We start from the raw sequence: 15233 nt of genomic DNA, 5'->3' as shown, positions 1-15233 counted from the left end.
CCCTAGCAGCAGAGAACACTAGGCCTACAAGGAAGGCAGAGTCTTTCCCAACAGTAGTGTTGCCACTAAGAGGCAGGTGGAGGCTGGATCTGGTGCATAATCAGACGTTTCTGAGCGGTCAGAAATTAGTGCATATGCCCCTGCATCCCAGACACCTGCGTTTCAGAGTGGAAGTAAAACAGAAATCTGGCAAAGTGTGCTAAAAACCAGAATATATGTGGGCAGTCAAGAAAATGAATGTTAGTCTATAATTAAAATCGAGTATCACAGTGAGCTACAAATAATGCATTATTTGAGTTAGGAGATTTTCGTTAGTGTTTGCCTAAACTGTAGTTTTGAGGGCTGCCTTTCTTCCAGGCTCTCCCCACCTCTTAAATTCTTTTCATTTTTGCTCTGGTCCCTTTGAAACTTGAAAGCTGTTCTCCGCCCTATGATTTGCTTGTTTTTTCGAGTTTGCACCCTAGAGTTTCTTTTGAAATCAGACCCTTGTCAATACACATCCATCTTCCTGAGTCATGTTTTTAAATGTCTCATCACCTCAGAAATCACCGTCGGCCCATTTCTTTAACGTCACTGTTTGGCCTGTGTTTACATCCTTCCTTTGATTTCTGACCACCCTCCGCCCTCTCTTTCATTCTGAGTCATTGTTTTTCTTGCCTCCCCCTCCACGTTTACAGTTTATGTAGCGCTCGCCTTTTAAGTTGCCCTTCTTCACAGGTGATCTGCGAAAAAATTCACATTACCTCATTCAGCTGCTAGCGGTGGCCATAACCCCCAGTACAAGCGTGTTGTATGAATGAGCTGGTAATGAAGTACAACACTATATATATATGTATATGTATATATATATATCTATATATATATATATCTATATATCTATATATATATATATATATATATATATCTATATATATATATATATATAGATATATATATATATATATTTTTTTTTTCACTCAAATACCAAAGGGTAAAGTGATGTTATAGTCAGGTGAAAATGTCAGTTTCAGTGTAACATTTTAAACTAAATAAAAAAATCACTGAAATCTATCAGGTGTAGTTAACTGAAGGAACTGTAACTTGCCCTCCTGCTGTGTAGTGTTGTCATTAATGATTTAATTTCAGATATCATCAGTGATGTTCTCAGTTCAGCCATAGATCATATCATGAGTGATGCAATATGTGAGTTCTTAAGCAGGCATGGTGTGGGTGTGAAATATAGTTGCTTCAATTAACTATAACTGATAAAATTCAGTATTTTTTAGGTAAAATGTTGCACTTAAACTTACATTTTTACCTAACTATAACACCACTTCAAGCTTTGTTTTCTACAGTGAAGTTCTAAGGTTTTTTAATAATGTAAATAAGATATTATTACCATACCTAAATATACTCAATTTAACCTTTGAATTTTAAAGTTAAGTAAGATTTTATTACCATACACAACCATGCCCACACTCCCACTGTGCACTGCCTTCCACTGAGCGCAGCGGGGGATGGCTGCAGGGCCAACTGCCCATAAGTGACCAACCTACCACAAACTCTCACACACCCCCCTTGTTTAAATGGTTTTACGATCCCACGGAACCGTCGCAGGAACCAGAGCTTACCTTGGTGCTGCCACAGGACTCTTTCTGGAGTAAAGGAGATCACACTGGCTCCCATGAGAGTCCTGCAGGATCGCTACAACCCTTAGTTTTTTTTATTGGCACCAGGGACCTCCCACAAGGTCCGGGGCTCAGGGTAGCCCTGCCATGTCCCTTTATACCTTTGTTTTTTAATTTCCAGGACCCGGGGTCCAGGTCCTGTAACGGCGGCTGCAACATTTCTCTTCATGTTGCAGTGGGTGAATTAGAGCGTGAACTCTTGGAGGGCTCATGGGAGCTTTTTGCTCCTGCAGGAGGAAGGCGACCAATGGGAAAAAAATCTCTCGTAGCCAACCAAATTGCTCTAATATTTGAAGTTGCGTGCTCCAGAGACTCCTGTATATCCAACTTTCCAGATATCTATACATGTTAAACCTTAATTTCTCCAAAACTACTGCACAGATGTACACCAAATCACAAAAAGCACGCTTCCTGGGCAAAGATCTAGCTTTCTGCCAAATTTGGTGTGATTCCCTTCACCTGTTTTGTTTGTAGTGAGGTCTAAAATTCCCTATGAAAATTGCATTGGGAAATTTCATTGGGGATCTCCCCTTTTATCTTGACCCCTGCTTGGTGGATTACAACAAAACGCTTCAGGAAGGATGAAAGTACCATCAGGTTGGGTCCACCTCACAATGAGATTACTCAGAATTAATAGTACTGGATAAGTGTAGGATCCAGATATCTTTTAACATTGCATTAGTGTAAACCCAATCAGAGGGCACACTGTGCAGGAATAAAAACTATTTATCATGATGCAGTATGAGGAATAATGTCCCATTCATCCTTGTGCCAACATGTCCCAGCCCATAAAAGTGCCTCAGGGGGTCTTGGGCCGTCAGCAGGGCGAGAATGTAAACCTACTGTGCCTGCTTCGTTAAAGAATAATAATAAAGGAAATCTGCTGGGGTTTACACTAGGACAATTTTAACAGATATCTGGACCCTACTCTTATTCAGCACTATTAATTTTGAGCTGCCTCATTGTGTGGTGAAGACAACCCTGGTGGTACTATTCTATCAAGACAGGACAAACAGGTCGATGATGAAGCATGCCACGACAATACTGGTGAAGGCTTTTGCGTCTAATTATTTGATTAGTGTCCACTTGAACTAGCTGCATCCTTAACAAATTAGGTGTGGATGTAACTACAGAATTGTTTTAGAGTGACTGGGTTATAGCATGGAAGACATGGTATTGCAATAGCCTCTATCTCTTTCTTGGTGAGATTCGATAAAAGGGAAGTGCCAGGAAGATACAGGATTTGGGCAAAAGGCGACTGCTCAAGAAATTAACTTAGAGATGGGAAAAATATGGAGACAACCCATACAGAAACAACACAGTGAGAGCTAGACAATGAATAATACGTTTTATATCACTTTTGTAATGTTGACAACAATTTGGAGCTAATATTCTCTTGGCCTCAACCGTATTAAAGATTTTTCTGTTTCATGATTTTTTCCTATCGCTTGGCCTCTCTAAGGGTCTGATTGTGAATTCAAAAGAAGTTTATTATTTGAGGGCGTTGTAAAAAATGCCTTGTTCGATCAAAAGCTCCAAATAGTTATTAGTTATGCTGCTCTCTACAAAGTTGATCATGATAGGGTCATGCTTATGAACTCAATCCTTGAGTTCACTTTTTTAGGGAATTTAGTTCTGGTTAACGCCCCCACCCCCTCCGAGTCTACCCTGGCTTATTGCCATTCAATATTCATGTTTGTTAGCACCTTCTAAGTTTCCCAGCTTGTTGATTTTGGAGGCAGTCTTGATGTTTATGGTCTCTTTATCTTGAATCAAATCATGCATTTTTCTCATTCCCACGACAGCATTTGTTCTTTTGGTTTTACGATTGTGTTACACACAGCCCCAGGCCTGGGCACAGTAGAACATCAGGCTCTCAATGCAAGGACCTTTTCCTCACTGCCTTGATGTAACTGTTTGTCCATAGTACCAGACTCACCTTGTTCCCTAGAGTACTGGTGTTTCACTGGACAATGTTTGGTCAGAGTGGAGCCACACATTGGAACTGGATTTGTTGGAATGGGCCCTAGGGCACAAATGTGAATCTTTGACTGTGTAAGTACTAATTGGGTGCTTCAGACAGCTAGGAGCCTCACTTTCTCATTAGCCCCCACTTAGTGTTTGGATTACATGGCCTATAAAACCTGCACAACCCTTTCTCCTGCTTTGAAATGTCAGTTATCTGCACATTTTCTAGGGACTCCATCATGTTTTGGGTCAACGAACTTGTGTCCAGCTCTACGCTGGTGTCCCTTCCTGTTCTCTCTACACTTTGTGGGGGCAAGACTCCTGTTTTATTTGAGCTTTTACCCATTTCCAGTTACCTTCTGCGGAAGGGGGTGTCATGTAGGATCTAGCCAGTGATGGATTGTCAATATCAGCTATATCAGACCCTACTCAGGGCTACTGTTTCACTTATTTTCGTCCAGCATCACTTGAATAGTCTCTTCTTCATTTCAACTGCTTAAGAAAGGAAGTCTGGGAACGAGGAATTTGAAGCATCTTCTCTTTCCTTTTTGCCATCTTTTTCCAAATCAGAGGCTTTCATGTTCTACGTTTTGTGTTTCTTTTCCTTTTTCCACACAGTTCTTTATGTTTTCTGGGTCTATTGTGTTCTTCTTCGCCTCTTACGACTGCTTTCTGAAGGAGGATATGGGTTAGGAGGGTTGCTTGCCAAACAGGTATTTGCATCTGGATTTTATGGCAAGACCAGAGGCTACTATTATGCAATATTCCTTTATTGCCACCACCACAGCAGCATATTCAAAGCATCTACAACTGAAGAACTTAGAACACACACAACATTCCAAAAAGCATTAAAAAAAAACAGAAACCAGTCTACTTTCTTCTTTTATTGCTGCTGCAGCACCTCACACAGAATGTGCATCAAGCATACTCACATCCACCCCATACTTAACGAACATTTCCTTCACCCATCTAGCCACGGTGGGAGAAGAGACAGCTTTGTGGGGATGCCTAAAAGAGATCAACATCAGAGGACCTAACAAGCAAAGTTCTCTTTTCATAATCCTTAACACACCAAACCACGCACAGCTGCCTTCTCTCTTCGAAACAAGGATAGAAAATTGTAGGCGAGGATATGGGTTTGGAGGGTTGCTTGCTAAGCAGGTAGTTGTATCAGGATTGTCTAGGGTATAGCAGGAGCACAGATACATCACAAAGCCCTATCTTGGCTGTAGCCAACTTCAGAAAAGTGCTAGTTGCTGCAATGGTAAGAGCAGACAAACGCTTATGGTGGCCGTGTGGACTACCCTCCCTGTATTTGTCCGCTGACTTCTAGACTTGGAATGCTATGGGTATTGGCAATGTTCGCAAATCAAGAACCTCTGAGTCTGGACGTTGCAGCGGGGAGGGTGGGGGAGTGGGTAAAACAATCTGCCAAGGTGTTTGTGATGAGCTAGTAAGACAGGCTTTAAGTGTACTCCTCTAGCAATTCTTTGGGCCTGTATGGCTCACTTTGTCCCCTTAATAAGCACCCTAGTTAAAGATACTGTATCACTAGCTTCTGCAATAAGCCCGCAACCAAAATTAAGAAGAGCACACAGCTATAACTATGGTCAACAGTGGCGGTTGGTGACTCAAGAAAATGGTGAGGCGACATAAATACAAATAAAAAACATACACATACACATAAACATTTACAAATGCAAGAAAAAAGTTTCACTTACCTTAGGCTGCAGCACGTCCTCAGTGTTCTCCAGCCCCAGGTTCCAGACTCCTCCGAGCGAGAAGTCCCACAGCTCCCACAGGTCCTTATCCAATCCAGACACTGCTCTCATGCTACATGAGTGAATCATCTGGATTGGCTGGAGCAGGCTGCCTCAGCGCTCCGAAGAGCACTGAAGGCCTGTGCCTGCTCTCCAACCCAGCTGTTTAAGACAGCTGTGTTGGAGAGGTTGAATAAATTGCACACGTGAGTTTGGCCGTAGCAAAGTAGTCGGCCAAACCGACATGCGCAATTCATACTGAAGGGGGCCACTCGTCATTGCTGCCACTCAGCAGCAATGATGCACTGGCCCCGCTCTACCCTCTCCTTCGGCAGAATGTTGGAAAAATAAAATGGTAATAAAATCCTTTCATTACAATCTAATTTTTCCAGCTTTCTGCACAGCAGTGTGGGGGGGACCTGTGCTCTTCTGCTCCCATGGAGGAACCACCGCTGATGGTCAGAAATAGCCAGTAGACAATGATTACTGCAAATATCACAGGGAGACACATTTGAAGAAGGTGCAAGTACAGTGTGCCACTGGGCTTGCTAGATAGCTGTATAAACTCAGGCACCGTTACTGTGCCTTGTAGCACTGTAATCCCTATAGTCTAGTGACTGTGGTCATAGGTTTAACTGTAGCTAATTTCAATGACTTCCTCTCCCATTTAATCTCAGTGGAAGACCTACAACACCCGCCACTCCTTTTGCACTTATCTTTACTATCTCACCTGTGGCCAATAGCAAGTGGCTAATGCTTTTAAAGGGACCATCCATTGTAAAGAAAGAAATCTGTTCTCTTTACCAGACCTGCACCATTAACAATCAACAACAATTGACATTCTAGAATGTTTCTTCGTATGGTGACTTCTTCTTGCTCTTTGAGGTGCATTGTGACGTCAGTCACCGTATGGTGCTTTTAAATTACATTCTTCAGCTGCTAGCCTTGTCAGTTTTGAAAAATCATGGCCCCCAGAGTATCATTCTGAATACCCTGACACTGCTATCTAGGGAGAAAGGTTGCTGAAGACCTACTTGTTATCTTAGCAGACATTAATAGCAGCTGTATGGCTTCAGTACCACTGTCAACAGCCAGATGACCTTGCCACAACTATAGGGACATGCAAAGTTGGGGTATGGGCGCAGCATAGCTGATGATCTCTTAATCCACCTCTCCTGAAAGCAGCCCCCTGATCCTCAGCCTGTGTCCCCAAGTCAGCTTATGCCAAAGACACCGAATATTTAAGAGCACATTCTTAAGGTGGCGGTTGGCAGCTATGTTGAAGGCTAAGAACACGAATACCACAAACTAGGGTAAAAGTAGCGGCACTTGTGTAAACTGCAGGGGGACAGCTCGGTTTGTGGTGTGGCCCATACAGATGGGCAACATTATCCTAGCAGAGGCCCGTCCGCCGCGCGCCGCTCCGCGGGGGACAGGCTCCAGCAGCCGCGCTCGGCGGCCCTGGGACGCTATATCGAGGCTTTGGCACGAGCGGCCGCATGTAAATGAGTTGTACAACTCAAATATTATTTTCTACATTCTTGAGACTTGAGCAAATCAAATAAACAGTGGTGTTTTTCTCCCTCCGCCCCCCGTGTTCCTTGAAACTAATAATTCTGGTCTGTGGATGGGGATTTAGCGGGGGCCAGAGGCGAGTCGGTCACTGAGATGGACAGGGCGCGAGGCGATGGGTCAGCCAGCAGGGCCCTTGAGGGAGGGAACGTGAGAAGAACTGAGCGTGTAGGCGGGCTCCAGCATGGAGATTGGGGGTCTGCTTCCATGTCCTCTAGACACTTGGGTGTATACTCCTTAAGAATAATAACTTTCATAATGGAGCTTGTAGCCCCGCCACCACACCCTGGAACATCCAAGTGCTATATTATCGGACGCTCCTATTGCCCAACTCAAGACACTCATTTCACCGACACAGGAACGGTTAATAAACGAGCCAGTCTTGCTCTGTCACATACAGGATTCACCAGCTGATATATTAACCCACTGAGCTATCTTACCAGGTGCCTTAGAAATCAGAAGAGAGTGGGGTGTGAGTGAGGAAAGAGAAAAGCAGGGGTACAAGAGAGAATTTTACAACTGACACGAATGAAAGATAAAAAGGCCTAATGTGAAATAAAAGTAAATATGAATAGAAAAGGAACACAAGATGGAACAGAAGGAAGGGCAAGAAAGCAGAGAGTCACAAGAACCGAAGGGAGGGGTGTGAAAATCTAGAAACATAGGGGCTTATTTACAATCCCCTTGCGCCACTTTTGCGTCACTTTTAACATGGGGAAGTGACGCAATAGTGGCTCAAGGGGCTTGTAAATCTGCCCCGAAAAAGTGAAAGGTACAGAAACGAAGAAGAAAGAACACGTTATGTTATGATGTTTTTAATGAAGCCCCTCAGTTCTTGACATCCCTGGTAGTCTTTCTGTGCGGTTCCCTTTAAATGGAGTGCAAGATTTACGAGGTTTTGCGCATATTTTGAAGGTCGTCTACGGGAGTGGGGTGTGGGGCAAGAGAGAAGGCACGCGCAGGGGCGGTGGCGGCTTGCGCTGTGCCCTCCATCGGCACTAAAGCTCGAGGCATTCAGCCCCAGCTCCTGCCACGGGTGTGCAAACTGGTAATCTGGGAGTATAAGAGCGATTGGGAAGCACCTATGTTTTTTGCGTCCCCTGAAAGTCCATAGATACTGCTCCTCAGACTCGGAGAAAGGCATAGAAATACCTATACCCTCCAGTGTCATTTAAAGAATTTTTTGGGCCCTTGGCCTGACAGATTTTAGGGACCCTTGTTCAGAATAATTTTGCATTTTATTGCCTATTTTCTGCTAATTCAACCCTGCACCAATATCAAATATATATATATATATATGTATATATTTTCACTGAAAGGCGTTATAGTTAGCTGGACATTTCACTCGTATAAAACCATTGAAATTCCACCGTTCTAGTTAGTTCAGCTAACTATAACTCGCGCGCCCGCAATGCACTGCTGATGAAGTCACATATTACATCACTCATGACATGGTCAGTGACATTACTCATGACATCACTCATGACCTCTCAAACGACATCACTGATGACATCATCCAGTGAATGTGTGTTTTTCTGAAAATTAAATATTTTTATGTATGTATATCTCAAGGTCGATGGAAGAGAAGTGGGTATATAAGTGTCTAAACGAATGATTTCTTTTTTGTAAAATTGATTGTATAACGGGCGTATTAAGTGTATCTTAGTGAATACATGGGTTAGTGAGTAATGTTTAAATATGTAAATATCGGTATCAGTCTCTCACTTTGTGTTTAACCCCTTCGATGCTCATGACGAGCTGAGCTCGTCATGCAGTACACTGCTCGTGTGCTCATGACGAGCTGAGCTCGTCATGAACAATGGGAGTAAAGGATCTGCAGCACAGAGGGGGAATTGCTGCAGCACTGATGGTGATAAGTGGCTGCATGGGTTGGTGAGTAGCTACATGAGTGTCTATATAGGTTATTAGTTGTTTTTTCGAGTATCAGTATGAGTGTCTGGATGGTTCAGTGGGGGGTATTACTTAGTGCATATATGCATGAATGAGTGTGTCACTGTTTGTATGTGTTGAGACAGTATGTGTGCAGGACTGTATGGGTGGATGAGTGTGTGTATGGGTGTGTTAGTGAGTAAATGACTGTCTCAATAGTGTCTTTATGAGTAACTACATATGTTTTAAACTAGTATATGTGAGTTTTGCTGTATATAAGTGAGTATATGTGAGAGTGAGAGATTGGAAGAGTTCATGTATAAATTAGTCTGTGTTTCTATAAGGGATTGCTTAAGAGAGTAAGTACGTGTAAGTTTCTGTACCCGTAAGTGTGGTGGTGTGTGTATAACTGTATATGCGATTTAATGGATGTTTGATACTTTGTTTACATGTGTGACTATGTGTGTGAGTAACTCTATGGATGAGTGTCATTGTGTAACAGGATGTATAGGTGTATGAGTACATATGATGAATGAGTACATGTATGAGTGTCTGTATAGGACTGTTGGTGAATGAGTGGATGTGGGTGTAGATCTTGGAATTACTAAATAGGTGTGTTGTAAGTGGTATTGGTATGTCCATTGTTTGGAAAATGTTAGTTTCTATTTTTGAGTGTGTGTATCAAAGGTTATATTTGGCTAAGAGGAGGTCTGCCACTCTATCACAAGGATGATGTCATCAGTGATGTAATTTGAGATCTCATCAGTGATTTCATGAGTGATGTCACTGATCATGTCATAAGTGATGTAATATGTGACGTCATCAGCAGTGCATTGCGGGCGCGCAAGTTATAGTTAGCTGAACTCGCCTCCGCCTTACACAGAACCACTTCTCCTTCAGAAAGCAACTAAAAACTTGGATATTCGATAAGTAAAACACCTCCCTCCCTCAAGCGCCTTGAGACCCTCTGGGTGAGTAGTGCGCTATACAAATTTTGGAACTTGAACTTGAACTAACTATAACGGTGGAATTTCAATGGTTTTGTACGAGTGAAATGTCCAGCTAACTATAACGCCGCCTGTTTTTTTTCGGTGAATTTCTAAGTTTTTTAAATGCTAATTCCTAACTATAACATGCCTGAAACCTATGTTTTTTTCAGTGAATTTCAAAGGTTTTTTTAAATGCTAATTTCTAACTTTAACATAACTGAAACCTATGGTTTTTTAAGTGAATTTCAAAGGGTTTTTTAAATTCTAGTTTCTAACTATGCCTACAGAGGTAGGACATGTGTAGAAATAAGAAAAAACACACAGAAAGAAGAAAAAAATGCAGAAAGAAGCAACAGAAGTCCTCAAAGACAAAGACAGGAAGAAGGAAGACGTGCAGAAAGAACAAGCAGAGGAGCAGAAAGAGGCCTTGTTGCAAAATTATCTTGTGCCCTCAACTTTTTCAGATGGGCACTGGTGGAAGCTGACTCCGGCTAACCAGTCCTAGAGCCAGTGCTATGCTAAAAGACACTTAGAATACAGTTAAAACACCTACATACACTAGGGAACACTATGTGTTGGGGTACCCCTGTTATTAGCATGACCTCCTCTTTAAGCCCCTAGTTTATATTAGGGCAGGAGGATTAAAACTACCTCTTAAAACGCTCCACAGGGTGCGTTTGCACACTGGTGTAGGGAGGGGGGGGCTGAGCTGACGTGTGCAAACACGCCCTGTAGCTGTTTTAATTTGGTGGATAAAGTCCCCTTGAATCCTGAGTGTCCCTTGGGTACAAGCACCCCACCAGGTATCTCTAGTTAACACCACAGAGCTGTGTTGCAGAGAGGTGTAAAAATGGGCACAGCCTGGACCACCTCTCTGCAAATCAGTGTAGTGGCGCTTACTGGAAGCACATGGTGGACTAGTTGGCCCCCATGGGCCCTCAGGATTGAAGGAGAATTATTTCCCCAACTTAAAATGCGTCACAAGGAGTGTTTGCACACATCACATCAGGCCCGTTCCCTCCCTTCACCACTGTGGAAACACGTCCGGTGGCCCTTTTAAGTTGACTGATTAAGTTAATTTGAATCCTGAGGGTCCCTAGGGTCCAACTAGCCCACTAGGTACCTCCAGTAAGTGCAACAGAGCTGCGTTGTAGAGAGGTGTAAAAAGTGGCACGGCCTGGACCACCTCTCTGCAACGCAGCACAGTGGCACTTACTGGAAGCACCTAGTGGGCTAGTTAGCCCCTAGGGGCCCTCAGGATTGAAGGGGAATTATTTCCCTAACTTAAACGCACCAAAGTGCGTGTTCGTACACGTCACCTCAGGCCCTGTCTCCTCCCTTCCCCACTGTGTAAATATGCCCTGTGGCCGTTTTAAGTTGGGAGAATAAGTCCCCTTGAATCCTGAGGGTCCCTAGGGGCAAATTAGCCCACTAGGTACCTCCGGTAAGCGCCATAGAGCTGTGTTGCAGAGAGTTGTAAAAAGGGGCATGGCCTCTGAACACCTGTCTGCAATGCAGCTTCCTGGCACATACTGGGCTAGTTGGCTCTCAGGGACCCCCAGTATTGAAAGAGAATTAATTCCCCAACTTACAACTCGCCACAGGGCGCGTTTGCACAATGGTGAAGGAAGGGGGAGTGGCTTGAGGTGACATGTCTGTAAACACGCCCTGTGGCGTGTTTTAAGTTGGATGATTAATTTCTCCTCAATTCATCGGGTCCTTCGGGGCCAACTAGCCCACCAGGCACTTCCAGTATGCGCCAGAGTGCTGCGTTGCAGAGAGGTGTTAAGAGGCCACACCCCTTTTTACAACACTCTGCAACCCAGCTCCATGGCGCTTACTGGAGGTACCTGGTGGGCTAGTTGGCCCCCAGGGTCCCTCAGGATTGAAGAGGTATTAATTCCTCAACTTAAAAAGCGCCACAGGGCGTGTTTGCACACATGTCACCTCAGGCCCGCCCCTCCCTTCACCACTGTGCAAATGCGCCCCGTGGCACGTTTTAAGTTGAGGGATTAACTCCCCTTGAATACTGAGGGTCCCTGCAGTTCAACTAGCCCACCAGCTACCTCCATCAGAGCTGCGTTGGAGAGCGGTGTAAAAAGTAGCGTGGCCTCAGAACACCTCTCTGCAACGCTGCCCCCTGGTGCATACTGGAGGTTCCTGGTGGGCTAGTTTGCCCCCAGGGACACCCCAGTATTCTAGGGGAATCTGTTCCCCATCTGCAAACACTGCAGGGGTGCATTTGCAGAGTGCTGCAAGGAGGGGGCATGGCCTCCGGCACGATGCCGGTCTTTTTAAAAAAAAAATTTAAGAAGGGGTCTGTGTAGCCCCCTTCTTTTTCTAATTTATTCGCCCTGGGGACCCCCTCCCTTGGGGCCTGTCGCCTAATTTGTTTTAAAACAAAAAAATCGGAAAGGGGGCCGTGTGGCCCCCTACCGAGGCCATAATCTGCCCCGGGGACAACATCCCCCAGGGCATGGCCCTTTATTGGGTTCTTTTTTTTTGGAGGGAGGCTGCCTTGCCCCCCTCCTTAGGCCATTTATGGCCCTGGGGACCCCATCCCCCGAGGCCCGGTCTTTGTTTATTTATTTTTAAATATGAGGAGGGGGGCCTCAAATTTGAAAGAGATAGCAGGTTTCCCTACTTTGAAAAGATAGCAGGTTTCCCTACTCTCTCTTTCAAAATCCAAACCAAGTTTGTTATGGCAGGGTGGGAGCTGCAAGGCTCCTGCCCTGCCATAGCAAACTACAGTGTCCTGGGGGTAGGCACCCCGGGACACTGCAGGAGGCGGCCCTGGGGGGGTGGTGGTCCCCAGGGCCATCTTTGGCTCCATGTGGGAGGCCGCGCGGCCCCCCTCCAACTTAATGAAAAGCCCCGAGGGGTGGTGGTCCCCAGGGCTTGGGGGTCCGTTATGGACCCCCTATTTAGAATATGTAGAGCCCCGGTGAGGTGGCGGTCCCCGGGGCATGTGGGGGGGGCTCAAACCCCCCCCCCCCCCCACACAGGCTATATCTTTTTTTTTTAAACACAAGCCCGGGGGGGGGGGGTGGCGGTCGCCGGAGCTTGGGTGGGCCTTTGAGCCGCCCCACCCATTCTGTTTAAAAGCCCCAGGGGGTGGCGGTCCCCAGGGTTGGGGGGACTGTGAGCCTCCCCCGCAGATAATTTGGAAAAGCCCCAGGGGGTGGCGGTCCCGGGGGGTGGGGGGCCTTTGAAGCCCCCACCCATGCTTTTTTAAGCCCTGGAGGGTTGCGGTCCTCGGGGCTGGGGTGGGGCTGTGAGCCCCCCCCCACATAATTTTACAAAGCCCGGAGGTGGCAGTCCCCGGGGCTTGGGGGGCCCCTCTGGGCCCCCCATTACATAACACTATTGCCCTCAGGACTTGGCCCCCCCGGGGGCTAAATATCAACGGAGCCCGCTCTTTGTTTTTTTTTTATCTGCAGGATCCGCGCACCCTATGTGGATTTTGCCGATTTAAAAAAAAAAACACTTTTTTTTGGGGCCCTTGGGGTCCTTGTGGGACCCCCTAAGCAGGCCAAGGGGGTCAGGGTGTTTCTACCCTGCCCCTTTTCGCGTTTTGTGTGTTTTTTTCTCTGCTTTTTTGTGCCTCGGTTCTACCGAGGCACAAGATGGCTGCCAACACTTCCAGATTTGGAGTGTTGACAGCCAATTAGCATACAGCTTGTGATCGGGAGAATGCGCGGATCCTGCGCAGCCATAAATATATAGGTGTTTTTACTTTTGATTTTCTCAGCTACTACTGAACGGATTTACACCATTTGACAAAAATGCACCTTTCTGAACCAAGGGCTACCTCTTTGCCAAATGTGGGGTAATTCCATTCAGCAGTTCGGGCTGTAGCCGTGGCTAAAGTTTCCTATGGGAAATTGCATGGGGAAAACAAGTTTTGGGACCCCCTTTTTTCTCGGCCCCTGCTTGACGAATCACCGCGAACCTTTCAGGATAGATGCAGACCAGAGCTGGCCATAAGTTTTGAAAATGTCACGAAGATTCGTCAATCGGCGCCAAAGTTATTGGAAATAGAATGTTGCCGATTTTGTATAGAAAATAGGTCCTAACTATAACTACCTACTGGCGATTGCCAGTAGGATATTTATATATTTGTGTGTGTGTGTGTGTGTGTATATATATATATATATATATATATATTTATATTTATATATTGGGAATCCTTAAAAGATGTGCTCCAAAGCTCAATGGCAGACCATGCAGGGAGAAGAGGTGGCCAGCTGTTGGCTTATACGAGATGTTGTGGCTCAGAGAAGAGATTCCCTTTCTCCAGTCTGTGATACATCACATTGTGTGTGTTGGTGCTGTTAGTGTTTCTCTTTTCTTTTGTCCCCTGCTTATAGTTTGTTCTTGTTGATTCTATTGCAACTTAACTGATCATCTATGCCTCTTCAAAGAGGTACGCCTTAAGCGATCTAAAGACAGCCTATCAGGGTCGGATTGGGATCACAATTAGGTCCGGGCACTCCCCAAAAAAAGTAGCCTACATTTCCAAATGGTTAGTATTTTTTTTTGTACTTTTATATATCATGAACTAAAAGGCATTGGAGCAATTACCATGAGCACAGCTACATTGCACACAATCAAATACATGTTTATTTTAGGTAGGGAGATTGTTACTTGCTCAGAATCATTGGATGTTGAGCTGACGCCAGAACTCGAAGTACTTCCCCAGTTCCAACTTCCGCTAATCTGAAACCACAACGCTACTTCCTATGTTTTTTTTTCCTCTGGAAAGGTGGACTTAAGCAAGGCCTATGCAAGTACCCCCCCCTCCCTCATCACCCCTCTACCAAGGACAATAAGTCATTGGCTTGCGGTACCATTACATGGCTCCTAACGAGGCCACTTCTCTTACTAACCCCGTCCCCATCCCATTATAACCTCTGGGTATGACCAGTCAGATTTGGGCAAGATAAGCTCACAGCTGATGTTGGTACTGGAGGGTCCCACTGCTAGGTCCCTGAATATTCCTATCCTCTCCACACCTGCCAGGGCCAGAAAGTGAAGGCCCAGCGTGGAATTACATTGCTTCTGGGCTGGACCGGCCACACGAGGCAGGTGGCCGAGGTGAGAATGCCCTAAGAGCCAAACCAACAACTGGCCCCCAGCCTCAGTTTGACAGCATGGCAGGGGAGTGCCCATGAGACTGGCAATACTTTACAATGATCTGGCGGGGACCGTGGAAGACAGTAAGTTTCTGAGGGCCGGTTTACAGAGGCCCTCAAGAATCGGCCTACAGATGACCCTGAGGCCCCGGCCCATCGCCCAATGCCCAACTGCCCGCCTTCTCAATCCGACCCTGCAGCCTAGCTGTTTCCAGGGGTCAGCAGCATTGCAGCATTGCAGCATTGCAGCAT

The 15233-nt window shown here is 45.5% G+C and overlaps 1 protein-coding gene across 3 annotated transcripts in view; it reads right to left on the bottom strand.

Annotated features, from left to right (window-relative positions):
* Positions 1-15233, bottom strand: part of FLT4 (fms related receptor tyrosine kinase 4) — a 462865-nt gene that overhangs the window by 261822 nt on the left and 185810 nt on the right. The window lies entirely within an intron of this gene.

This window comes from Lissotriton vulgaris, chromosome 7 (assembly GCF_964263255.1).
Source record: "Lissotriton vulgaris chromosome 7, aLisVul1.2, whole genome shotgun sequence".
NCBI classification, from domain to species: domain Eukaryota; kingdom Metazoa; phylum Chordata; class Amphibia; order Caudata; family Salamandridae; genus Lissotriton; species Lissotriton vulgaris.
The sequence above is the reverse complement of the archived record's forward strand: the minus strand, read 5'-3'. Positions and strand labels throughout refer to the sequence as shown.